The following is a 13,515-nucleotide window of genomic DNA, read 5'->3' on the forward strand; positions in this document are numbered from 1 at the left end:
TAAAGCTTACACAATAGCAAATTCAACTGCATTAATATTTGATCTCTGTCTAGAGCAGGTAAACAGATATTCCCCCGGATTCACAAAACCTCCGTGTAAGACTTAATATGTCTTACTCGGAGGCTGCAATTGAACGGTATGACATCAGCGTGCCATGAATATTCATGAGGGCACGCTGACTCATCCGTAACTCTTACACGGACTGAGTAGGCAAGCAGGGGACGTGTCCGACTGCCGAGCAGTCTAAAAGCCCATGCCCCTGCAAGGTTTTAAAAAGCATAATGTCAACAGACAAGAGCGAGTCCGCTCAAATGCACTTGCACCCAACACCACACTCCCTGACACTGTAAACCCCCATCACAGTTATAAAACGTAAAATATTAATTTTATTTTTTTTTAATCCACAATATAGCTGCCCGTATTTGCGCTTGTATGCACGGGTGTGCCCATTGCTTAACCACAGTTAGCAATTGTAACATTGAAGAGCATATAAGAGCTAAAATAAAACAAGTAATAGGAGTCGAACACGGCTGAAAAAGTCAATTGTCCCTTTATGAGAATGCTCTATGCCTCAAAATACTCTGGAAAAAACTTCAGCATAAAAATAAGATATAATTTATTTATAGATCAAAACGAGTTAGCACTTTCACCTTAAATGGCTTCTTCAGACTCTTCAGCATATAAGAGCTACTTATGCAAATTAATCCAAATAGCAGTAGCATAATGGTAGAGCGTATTCATAAAGAGAAGGCATTCACGGTTCGAGTCCCACCCCTCCCCTTCTTATTTATGTTTTAAATCAGTATTTGAAATAATACCAGACATATATTATTAAAATTTTATTCAAAGCAGTGACATTGCCAATGTATCAGTGAACAAAATATATATTTTTAAAGGACCCAGATATATAATAGCCTGCTGTTAAGCAACGTTTTACACAGCTAAACACAGGTGCCCATAGTTTAATAGTGCCTTACCCAGCTAAACAGAGTTGCCCATAGTTTAATAGCGCTTCAACCAGCAAAACAGAGCTGCCCATAGTGTAATAGTGCTTTACCCAGTGCAATAGAGTTGCCCAAAGTTTAAAAGCGCTTTACCCAGCACAATGTGTTTGCGTGGACATGCGCACCGCGCCAACCAGGGCACCGGGGAGTAACGTAGAGCTAAGTTGCTTAAACGCAGCGACACCCCCTAGCCTGTCTAGACAGTATTAAAATAAACAAATGACAAGGTTCGAACCCAGGACCCTTTGCATCATAATCAAAGTACAGAACCACTAAGCCATGACAACATAGGAGAAGCAGCCACTATTAACATTCATAAACTTACGAATGGTAGTTTAACCATTACTAAGCAGGTCTGCAGTCAGCCGAGAATTTTACAAAATGGCCAATCACAAAAAAGTGTGGGAAATGTGGCATATTTAAGCCCCATAGGCGGAAATACACACCATAACTGATTGTAGCTCACATTTGCAGTCAGAATGGCAGGTGCAGGAGAGGGTTCATGCTATCGAGCGCAATGTTGGGGCATCGAGGAGTCCAAATACATGGTTTGGTTCCTTGTCCACCATCATGAGACAAGACTCCTGCAGGGCCAGTTCCAAGGGACGGAGTACAAGGCAGAGGCTTGGAACCAGTTAGCTCGTGACCTCACCAGTGCCACAGGCATTCTTCGGACTGGTGAGCAGGTCCCTCACCACCATGCAGACCTGAAGAGAGGAAAGCAGGACCGCCTGAACCAGTAGATACAGAAGGCTCGTGGGATGCAGAATGCCCCACAACTGAGTATGTAGCCATGGAATGCAGTATGTAAGAATTGATAATGGAGTATGTATAATGGATAGGTATGTCTCAATATCCCTTCATTTATTTTACAGCTGCAGGTGACCGTGCTGCAAATCAGCAAGCCTTTGCTGATAGGCTGCTGAGGTTGCACCACCAGGCAGGTTAGTGATTATTCTGCATGTATTGTTATATAAAATATGGGAGGGAGCATGAAAGAATGTGTTGTAGTACAATAAAACAGCCATAGAATTGCCTGAATAAGTCCTCTGCATGTACTGTCAGATAAAAACGTCAGAGAGGCAGAAAAAGAGTGTAGTAACCCATTAAGAAAGGTAACATATGTCTGGAATAATATCCCTGCAGGCACTGTCATATAACATAAGTGATTGAGCCTGAAAAAAGAATGTTCTGACCTATTAATAAAGGTATAATATGTCTTGAACATGTCTGCCATAAACACCGTTAAAAGAAATAAAAGAGTGAGCCTGTGGAAAAGTGTGCAATGTCATTAATAAAGGTCTAAAACCCAGAGTGTGTCTGTGTCACAGAGTCTGAAATGTTGTTGTACCTTTGCATTATACAAACAGTACTGTTTGAAAATGTGATAGCAACCCAGAGTTATGCAGTCCCATATAAAGTGGGTGATGGAAGTGCTAGTAGCTGTTAAACATATATACAGTCCACAATAGTCAGTTACTGGCTGGCATGAATAAGTAAATCTGGCACACATGTAGCATGTAATTATTCACCAGAAATGTGACTGTGTGTCAAGAAATGCAGGGTTCTGTACAAATCGAAGTGAAAATGTCATGTGAAAACATCCCAGATATGTAGATAAAGAAATATAAATGCAAACAAGAAATATGTAGCAGTAACATCTGCATCCTGGACAGTTAGTATGTCAGATATAGGTCAGGCATATATTGAACTAGCCAAACCCATGACACAACCTAATGAATGGTGGCAAGTGTAATAATACAGGTAGGGCATATACACTTGCAGTCACTGGGAATGTAGTGTAGACTAAAAGGTCATTATAAGATGTTAACCGACGTTTTTTCTACACCCTACCGTATGTGCATAAACCATGCAATTCCACACCTCAGTGGGTATGTGTAACCTTAAATATTTGTTGGGACATATGTCCTATTGTTTTATAAATATTTACATTGATGTTGATGCATGTGCCCTGTTCAAACACCAAGTTCATGGTGGCCTGTTGCTACCAAACATCCCTGCATGCTGTTGGAATATCCACTGTCGTTCAATATATGCATGTGTTATGCTTGCTGTTCAACTGTTGGAACCTTGGTGTGTTGGGTTAATGGGAATATTACTGCATGCTGTTACAACTAATCTGGAATGCAGTTATTTATGTTGTAATTAAACACACCTAATCACAGAACGTATGGGAAGGCCTGTCTCAGCAGACCCACCTATTTCTCCTCAGTTGGCAAGTGCACCTGGCACCAGCAGCTCTGGTGCCCAGCCCGGGCTCCCCTCCTCCATTGGTCCTGTGCCACATTTGGGTGGAAGTGCTGCAGGGGATGGGGCTTGTCCCCCCCATACAAACATGGGCGAAGAAGGGCCACCTGTCACCCTTCAAAGGGTCCGGGCTATGGTGCGTAGGGAGATCCAGTGTTCAGTCGCTGATCCCCTATGCCAGCTTGAGGCGAGAGTGGCATGTCTCTCGGGTGAGCCTGCCCATCCTACTCAGCCCCCAGCACAGCCACCCTCGGGGCTGTGAAGGTGCAGTGGTGACTGCCCATGGGTGGGGATCTCAGTTCCACTGTTACCATCTGTGGGCTCATGGGCTTGCGATTTCCAAACAACCTTCCCCGTCAATTGTGTTCACCCACCCCATGTGTCAAACTCCACCCCTGTATGCCTCGTGTTTGTCTTGTCTGTTTACCTCCCCAACCTACCTCCCCAAATATACCTACATCCTCTACCTCACATTCCACTCTCACCTGAAAAAAAATTTAAAAAAAGGGCAATCTGTTCCCACAAAAAAATTACGTCCCATACATAGCTGCCCAATTTGCACACCTGTCCGCTGGACATGTAAACTGATAATTCTAATTGGCAGTACAACATATTTTGTTGTCCTCACCCCTCTCTCAGGGGTGGAAGGTTTCAAATTTCACACCAAAATTCAAACATATGCACAGCTGTTGCTGGTAAAGAAATGGGCAACTATGGACCTTCCCTACACCCATCCTGCACATCCCGAGCTGGTTTCCCTACTGTCTTTCCCTCTTTGTGCCCCCTTTTTCACCACTTTCCTATCTCCCCATTTTCTTTTCTTTAAAAGGAATTAGCACAGGGGTTAGCGGGAGTAAGCACTTTTAAGCAGTAGTTAGCGGGGGTGCACGGGTGTGAGCTTGTGTGCGCTTAGCTAAGGATTGCTAAGCATCACGCCAACCCACGCAAACCCGCTTACAACTGCTTAAAAGTGCCTTAGTCACACTGTATGACAAGGTCCTTGTACTGCTCAGCAGCAAAATAAAATACCCTTGTCAGTCTCAAACCCCACACCTTGGAATCACCAGTCTGCATGATGTACCACTAAGCCACAGCAGATATACAACAGCTTGGTGCTGAAAGAAATATAACATGCATTACAAGGAGTGAATGTAAAGGGAAAATAGGAAAGCCATAGGAATACATTGCAATAAAGAAATATAACATGCATTGCAAGGAGTGAATGTAAAGGAAAAATAGGAAAGTCATAGGAATACCTTGCAATAACTACTGTAGTATGCCAGTTAATCCCCTAATTCCAAAAGAAAGTACATACTCCCATGTATCCAGTGATAGCATTATGAGGTGTGAGTAAACATACACACTGAGAAGAGTGTACTGGAAGAAGCAACAGTCAGGTTTCAGTACAACATGCACTTCACTGGCTACAACCCAGCACCAGATATGAGACATATACCAACCTTCTGAATGACACAACAGTGTCCACAGCAAACAAGCATAGCCCCCACCTTGCAAAACTGAAAGGCCTATGCCTACCTAACCTATCATTTTATAGCAGTGTCCTGAAATCACAGTGAGAACTGCAAATACCACACAGCAGGCTGCATGCAATTACTAAATGGTGGGTACCAATTGGTGCAGAGGCCATCACATGCACATGTGCAGATACCTACAAAAGCAGCCTGTACTTGCTGTCCACACATGCAATCATATCATTGCAGCAACTGGAGAGAGAGTGAGAGAGACAGACAGACAGACAAACAAACAGAGGCAGTTGGAGACACCAAACCAAAAAAAAAAAAAATAAAAAAATAAAAATAAAAAAAACATGTCAACAGGTACAACAGACAAAGGTGAGAAATACAAAGGTAAGGTATGTAACAGAGATGTATTTGCTGACATCTGAACTATGTGTCTGAAGGGTACTCTACATACTGTGAACCCTCCATATGTGGTAACAGTCCGTATCTATATGTATATGTAGATGTGCATAGGGCAAGGGACATACTGCAACTGTTAGTGAAGGCTGGACATATCTATGTAGTTGAAGGTTGCTATGTGCACATATCTATGTAGGTTGTAGTGTGTCGCACTGAAAACAGCAAGCAGTGCAGGTATATGCCATGTGGTGGTTAAATGCTGTGGGACTGAGTTACAGCTAGTGAGGTCTGCTACAGCTATATGCCTGAGGACAACGAAATGCATTCTGCACAACACTGTGCAATATTATTACATAATTGTATGTCTCACAACTGTTTCCTAATCTATATTCCCACCATGAAAGGTGGGCAGTATATGTGCCTATATGTGCATGTATATGGACAGCAATGGATGTTTACAAGTATGTGTATATATATATATATATATATATATATATATATATACATGTATACATATATATATATATATATACACATGTATACATATATGGATATATATAGATATATAGATATGTAGATATATAGATATATACAGATATAGATATATATAGATATATAGATATATACATATATAGATATATATAGATATATACATATATAGATATATATAGATATATATATATACATATATATATGGATATATATGGATATATATTGATATAGATATGTATATATATATATATATATATATATATATATATATATATATATATATATATATATATAGTGAGAGAGGAGACACGGGTCAGGCGTGTGCAAAAGGTGCCTGGTGACCAAGGCATGGACTGAACACCAGTGTTGATACTGCAGTGCCATACCCCATTCCAAAACACTTTACCCACTAACTACCAGATAGGTGGTTGCCTGCCTAACACTGAAGGTGTCAGAAGGGAACATGGGACACAGGTGGACAGCAGCCTCCCCTTTGATATTCACAGTGCCACACTAGTCTTGTAATCTGTCTACGTGGTACGTGTCATCACAAACATTGTGTCATGTACGGAAATATAGGTCAGTGTTCCCCTGTACTCATCACAATGCCCCATGTGGTATGTACCTCACATGACAACTTCAGCAAGTGAAAAGGCCACAGATATACCTCACACAGAGTAATACTGCCCTCAAACACATACCCTATGCAGACTGACTGACATAACCACAGCTACAGTGCATTGCATACCAGCCACCCAGAGGTTACCTCTGCTGAACATACAGAGGTATGTCACAACCATAGCAGTCAGACAACCACAATGTCAACACCTCACAATCCCACCGGGCTACATGGCCTAGGTCCCTAATCCCCGCCACCTCACTAAACAGCACATGCTGGAGGGATAGGTTTCTATTGTCAAATATGCCATACTCTGGAGTAAATCACCCAGCATTAACAAACAAGGCTCCTCAGTAGCAGATGTCATACATACCCCTGATGATTGTCTGGGGGATAGGTAACGTGCCCTGGGAATTACCTCTGTGTATCCGGTTGACAGGAGCAAGTGAAATCAAATTACATGTATGTCAAAGGCCAGGGTAGCATATGGCTAGGCTGCTGTTGGCCCTAAGGCCAAAAGCGTATTACTTACCTATGACACAATGCACACACGCATGTACTCAGTGCAATACCTGCTATGTGAGGTGGAATGAGTGTGACAGTGAATGTGTGCAAGGTCTGTAATGATGTGATAACTTAGTGTGAGGTTGTTTCTGTCATGGTCGTTTGTGTCCTAGGTGTGAGGCCAGAGAAAGATGTGTCAATTATTGGGATGCAGACATAGTAGGATGGCATATGTTGTGACATAGTTCCTTGTGTACAACTGTGGTGTCCCATCGTAGGCTGAAGAAATACATGTATGCTCAGTAAGTGGTACTGCTGGTGAATCCAGCTGACATTTGAACTGTTGTACTACCTGAAGCTGTAGGCCTAAACAGCACAGTATGGTGATAGTTCGCATTCCCTGGTAACACTGTCTTGTGTGTTTCCTGTAGTCTGCACAGATTACATACCTCAGGCATTGGTATCTGTAAGTAGGGGCACACAGTACTGTAAGATACACAGGAAATGCTCATCTGTGTCAGCATACATTTGTGTGTTGTATGAATGTCTGATGTGTGTGTAATGATGCCTGTACCATGTCCGCAATCACATGTGCGTTGCAGGGTTTGCGTGTGTACCTAGCAACATGTATACTCTGTTACAGCAGTATGCCAGCTATATTAACAACTGTGCACATATGGTAGGTAGGGGTATGGCATCAATGACTAGGGTGAGTTACTGGTTATACTGTAACTGTACTTCACATTCATTGCAATGGATGACATATTTCTTCATGCATTAGCTTAATATGTACCCCCGTGGCGAGGCTGTGCTTTGGATCCCAAACAGTGTACCGAGTACTGGTGTATACTGGTTTGTTATATGGAGTGTGGCAGGCACTGTCAGTCAGTTGTGGGCTGAGTACTGATATGTGGTATTGAATGTGTGTATCCTCTGACAGATGAACAGATGCTATATATGGCAGTTAACTGATATCTGTACTGTATAATATTAAGTGTGCCACATGACTTCCTCACACATATCGTTTACTCATCTTCCAGGCTTATGGCTCATCAAAGGATTCCCTCCTACACAGCCGCAGAGGAACAGGAAATCCACCACAGCCTGGTACAGCACTATACCCTGCTGTTTTCCAGGGCCAGCCAGCGCCAGCATGAGTGTACTGCACTGTGGCATGAACTTGTTCATTAGGTAAATGACATAGGCATGCATAACCGGACATATGAGCAGGTACACCATCACTGCAGTGATTTAATTAGACATGTCCGGCGGCGTGCGTCTGATATCCATAGACAACAGCTTGTCACAGGTGGTGGGGTGGCCGTACATCCCCCCTCACCAGAGTGGAGGAACTGCACCTTAGTGTGGTGGCTCCTGGCCTACAGCAGCAACAACATCACACATGTCATCATGGAGGCCGGAGCCACCCAGCATGGTGACATGGAGCGTGCAGGTAACATGCCCTAGCTGTAGACTACTGTTACCTGTATTGTTAGATTATGCATATGTGAGATGTGTTCTGTGTTTAGCGGTTGTGCTGCCTATTGTGTGCAATACTGATATTTTGAATAGTATCCATACACCTATGCCTGTTGTTCTACTGTAGTTTAGCACACTCACAGTAGCAATGCCACAGTTGTGACCACTTACAAACTGTGTCATATTCTTGTAGGTCCCTCTGGTGTGACAGCAGGGCAGACGATACACACTGGTGAGTGTGTTAACACTTTAAAAGTGGTATTGAAATGTACATGTCATAGGTGAGGTGTAGGCCATGTACACATAACACACCTACGCATAAGGCATGCTGTGCATGTTTGCTGTGAGACATTAAACATCTCAGTAAAGTCAGTAGCTGCCTCAGTCAAATGCAATTCACAGAGCACTAGACACAAATGTGGCAACACTGTACTGCACATTGGATAGGCATAGTTGGCACACGTACACAACATAACATGTTTGTCATACGCAGTATACCACAACATGCTACACATAGTGTAACTGGACACCCGCTGCCAGGTCACACTTCAGTATCTCACATGTCATCCACACACCACACATAATATACCTGAGGGGTAGGGGCCTAGCATGGGGCTGTGCAACACTCTTCAACAAATAACACAGTCATGTTAGGCAATTCTCCCTACTGGGCACCTCACACACCCTTGTGCAACGTGGCTGTGTAATTGTGAACTTAGCCACGGCACTGCGGTTCAGGTACAGCATGCTAGATGGTGGTCTAGCACACTTTAGTGGCCTTGAGTGACCACATGATGCATGATGATGATGGCTAATGGTACTACACCCCATACAGTTACAGTGACCACAGTACTACACATAGCTGTCATTGCTTTGCACCTCCATGTTGTGTGTGTGCACACATATGCACCTATACACATTATGCATAGCATGCTCTGTGTGTGCAAACATATACAACTATACACAGTATGCATAGCAGTCGCATTCTGTACAAAGTGACACATATTTGTCCTGGAATGATATTGGGTATATAGGTCACATGACACACATTGGGTATGTGTGATGTTGAATGTTGCAGTCATGTACCATGCAATGTCATGGCTGGCACTGGCATTTCTGGAATATGACCCACACTCACAATAATCACTGTACAATGGCCATGTCCAGGATTGGTATTCCATCACGTATACATGCACCACTCATCCCGTGTGTGTACATAGCATGCATGTGCTACACCTGTGTCCACAATTATCTGCTACAGACACAGACACTGAATTCAGACATGGAAATCCATGTAACACACAGATAACACATGCAGCCATGGTATGTATACCTGTGAGTGATGGTGCACAGGACATTGCAGAGCTTATAATACTTGCACAGAAATGTCGTGTCCTTGTACACATTGTGTTCCAGGGTGTAGGCAATCACTGAACATATACACACATGCACCACAGCCATGTACACTGTCATTAACTATGGCTGTCTACACTCACACTGCATGGACTTGATCAACACATATTCTGCATGCTGACACATGTGACATGACTGTTTACCTTGTGATACTGTCACCCACCTTCAACCACTACTGAGTATGTTTTGGATTTCTGTTGTGTGTGTGTATCTGCTGTAGTGAGGAGTGTGCATGTGTTCCTGTGTGCATGTGTTCCTGTGTGCATGTGTGCATGTGTTCATGTGTTCATGTGTGCATGTGTGCATGTGTCCATGTGTGCATGTGCAGACCGTAAAGTGTGTTTCCTGTCTTCCTCTCACAGGTGCTGAGTTAGGGGTTGGCGAAACCAGCAGGCAACCTGAAGCCACTGCCAGGAATAGTGGTGATGATGACACATGTATTTTGGCACAGGGAGATTTGACAAGGTCTGTTGTTGGTCCACCAATCGACAGTACACAGCGTTCAACCCCATCTATGTGCACACTCATACTGTCAATACATCCCTCACCACCAATGAACATAGGTGAGGGACAGCATACAGTTGGCATTGACCAGTAAAGTGTGGTACCCATGGCACTTGCATCCCCTCACAGCAGCCATAGCCGTAGACCCGGAATGGTGCCACATAGGAGAAGGTCCAGGGGTTCTCGGGGGAGCACCACTGATCATAATGCCCCTGGCAGGCATGCCCTCACAGGTCTTATGATGACCAGTATGTTCCGGGCTGTAATGCAGGCTCAGGCACGTATGGAATTGTACACCAGGCAGGGACTTAGGGTGCAGAGGGCACATTACACCGCTATCAATGACAGCATCCGTGACCTTGCCGGTGCCATCTGGACTTACACCGAGGTCATTGATAGATGTTGGGGGGAGACAATAGATGCCCTCCACAACATGTCTTCATTGAGCCAGGACCGTGCGGGATGGTTGCGACATAGATGCGGATGCATGCCAGCAACAGCAACAGCTGGCAGTGGACACAGACGGCCCACAGTTCACAGCCGCTCCCGTAGTGGCAGTACCAGCCCCAGCAATGCTGGGGCTGGCCTGTCCATTGACCGTCCCAGTAGACCATGTGCACGTGGCTCTGGCCAATCCCAGCAGGGACATGGGTCCAGTCATCATACCTCTGCCTCTGATGACAGAACCCAGTCAGGGTTGGTACCCGATACTGTCTGTAGCACCCCTGCCAGGCACAAGTACTGTGTCCGTGGCCAGAGACAGTGATCTGTAACGCCTAGCAGGTACAGTCTGTGGCTGTCCCACAAACTACCGTATATGGCAGCCACATGATGGAGCTGTGTGCATGCAGATACACACACATTAAGCAAACAACTAGGGCTCACACATACACACACACATTACATCAACATTGGCCCATGCTGTACTGTTGTCCCTCACACACACACACACACACACACACACACACACACACACACACACACACACACACACACATGTCGATTGGATGGGTCAATATCAGGCTCTGGCAAACAACAAAATGCCCTGTGCATATGATGATACCTGTGCCTCCTCCTGTCATCTGCATTATTGACGGAGGGACAGGCTAACATGGTGCTGATGCACAGGGTGACACTATAGCAGTGTAGCAATAATAGCAAGTTGTCAACAAGGAAGTGTAACTACATCCTTGTAGGTATATCTGAGCAGACATTATGCATCAAAGCTCTGATTGTCAATGTAGCATTGTTTACACCACTGTTAGGTCTGAGTATGTATTATCCACCCATGTGCCACTTGGCTGAAGTGTAATGTGTTGCCAGCATGTGTTCGTGAGTGGACAGTACGTGTGTGATGTGTGCAGTATAGATTAGCAAGTGTAAATCTGTGAACATGGTGGGTGCGCACTGTCTGGATGTACGTGCATAGTGGACACATGGGATGTGTGGCATACCCTGTCGTACACATTGTTAACATCTCATAGCATTTTTCAATGGCCAGTATGCATTCTACTACAATTATGTACTAACATGGGTAGATGTGTGTATGACAAGGGTTGACACTATGCTGTGGGTGATACCGTTAATATCTGTCAATGATTTGTGGTCTGGTAGTATACACAACCTCAACAGCATGACTATAAGCAATCATTGGATGATGTCCTGACAAATGACACACAGTAGTAGGGAACCCAGTATCAATTGGATCCTTCCGGTGCTACACTATAACACTAACCAGTGGTAATGACCATCACCCATTACTGTGACCACACCTGTTTGTCATATAGCCCCCTTAGGTACATGCAGACACACTAGGGATGTGTCCATCCAAATCTGGAAATGCATGGATTGCCCTACAATGCATTCCCTGGATGGGACGCATATCCTACACAAGGGTATCATGCAGACAGATACCTGTTGTCTGATACATGCTGTATAGCAGTAAGCTGACTATGGCATAGTCATCCTCATGTACTATACATACTATCCCGTCAATGCCACACAGGTGGTAGCCCTCAGCATGTATGCTGGGTACCATTGTGTACATACAGACCCATTTTATGTCATTTGTCCCTTGGTATCCACATATCCATAGGTATTGTGGAGTCCCAAGGTGTACCACATAAGACATTAGAGGCCTGAATGCATATCCACAAGGCAATCGTACACCTATAAAGACTGTCCATTCTTGGCAGACTTTGTTGTGTATGACCATGGCTGACATATACCCCAGGCATATACCCTCACTCACACTACTCTTAAGTAACTGTCATGGGTGTGTGTGCCACAGAACACGACAGTGGACAGCCTTGTCACATACATACATATGTGACCTACGATCTGAGAAGCAGCGGGACAACCTGTCAATGGAAACAAATGTATTCATGTAGTATGCAGGCTTCACACCTATGTACTGATTGAGGGGACATGTACACATATATATTTGCCACGCAGATACCTGATGAGTGCAATGCACTTACTGTTTTAATCATACTATGTCATACCATAGTAAAAGCAAAACCCACACCCCATTGACCAACAGTGACACACACACAGTCAGCATTTGCAGGATTCAAACCCCTACCTAACTATGTTATGATACCAGAGAGAGAGACACATTAACAGGGCACACTATTTGCTTTATTGGCTGTTTTTTCTTCTCCGGCTGTATTTGTAGGATGGTGACATCATCAGTCTTTCCAAAGAGGAATGTACCTCTTTTAGTGAGCTTTTCCAGTCTCCAAAAAGGGGACACCTCTCAAAGAAAACTCCACACATACACACACCCGCTGCACACATACACTCACTGTTTGCAAGATTCAAACCCCTACCTAACTATGTTATAATACTAAAGAAAGACGCATTAACACAGCGCGCTATTTGCTTTACTGGCTGGCTCCCCTTCTCCGGCTGTATTTGTAGGATGGTGACATCATCAGTCTTTCCAAAGAGGAATGTACCTCTTTTAGTGAGTTTTCCCAGTCTCCAAAAAGGGTACACCTCTCAAAGGAAACTGCACACATACACACTCACTGTTTGCAGGATTCAAACCACTACCTAACTATGTTATGATACTAGAGAGAAACACATTAACACAGCACGCTATTTGCTTTACTGACTGGTTTCCCTTCTCTGGCTGTATTTGTAGGATGGTGACATCATCAGTCTTTCCAAAGAGGAATGTACTTCTATAAGCCTAAGTAGCCTATTCTGCAAAGCTATGGAGTGTATTGTCATGGGACTCATACACATAGACATTGGGAACCTACAGACACTGTGTCCTTCACATTTCAGCATTGTTGTGAGCAGATCTTGCCTCTTGAACCTGTTTGTATTCTTTAAATGGTTAACA

Source organism: Protopterus annectens, chromosome 5.part0, assembly GCF_019279795.1.
Source record: "Protopterus annectens isolate FY-2018-M chromosome 5.part0, PAN1.0, whole genome shotgun sequence".
Taxonomy (NCBI): domain Eukaryota; kingdom Metazoa; phylum Chordata; order Ceratodontiformes; family Protopteridae; genus Protopterus; species Protopterus annectens.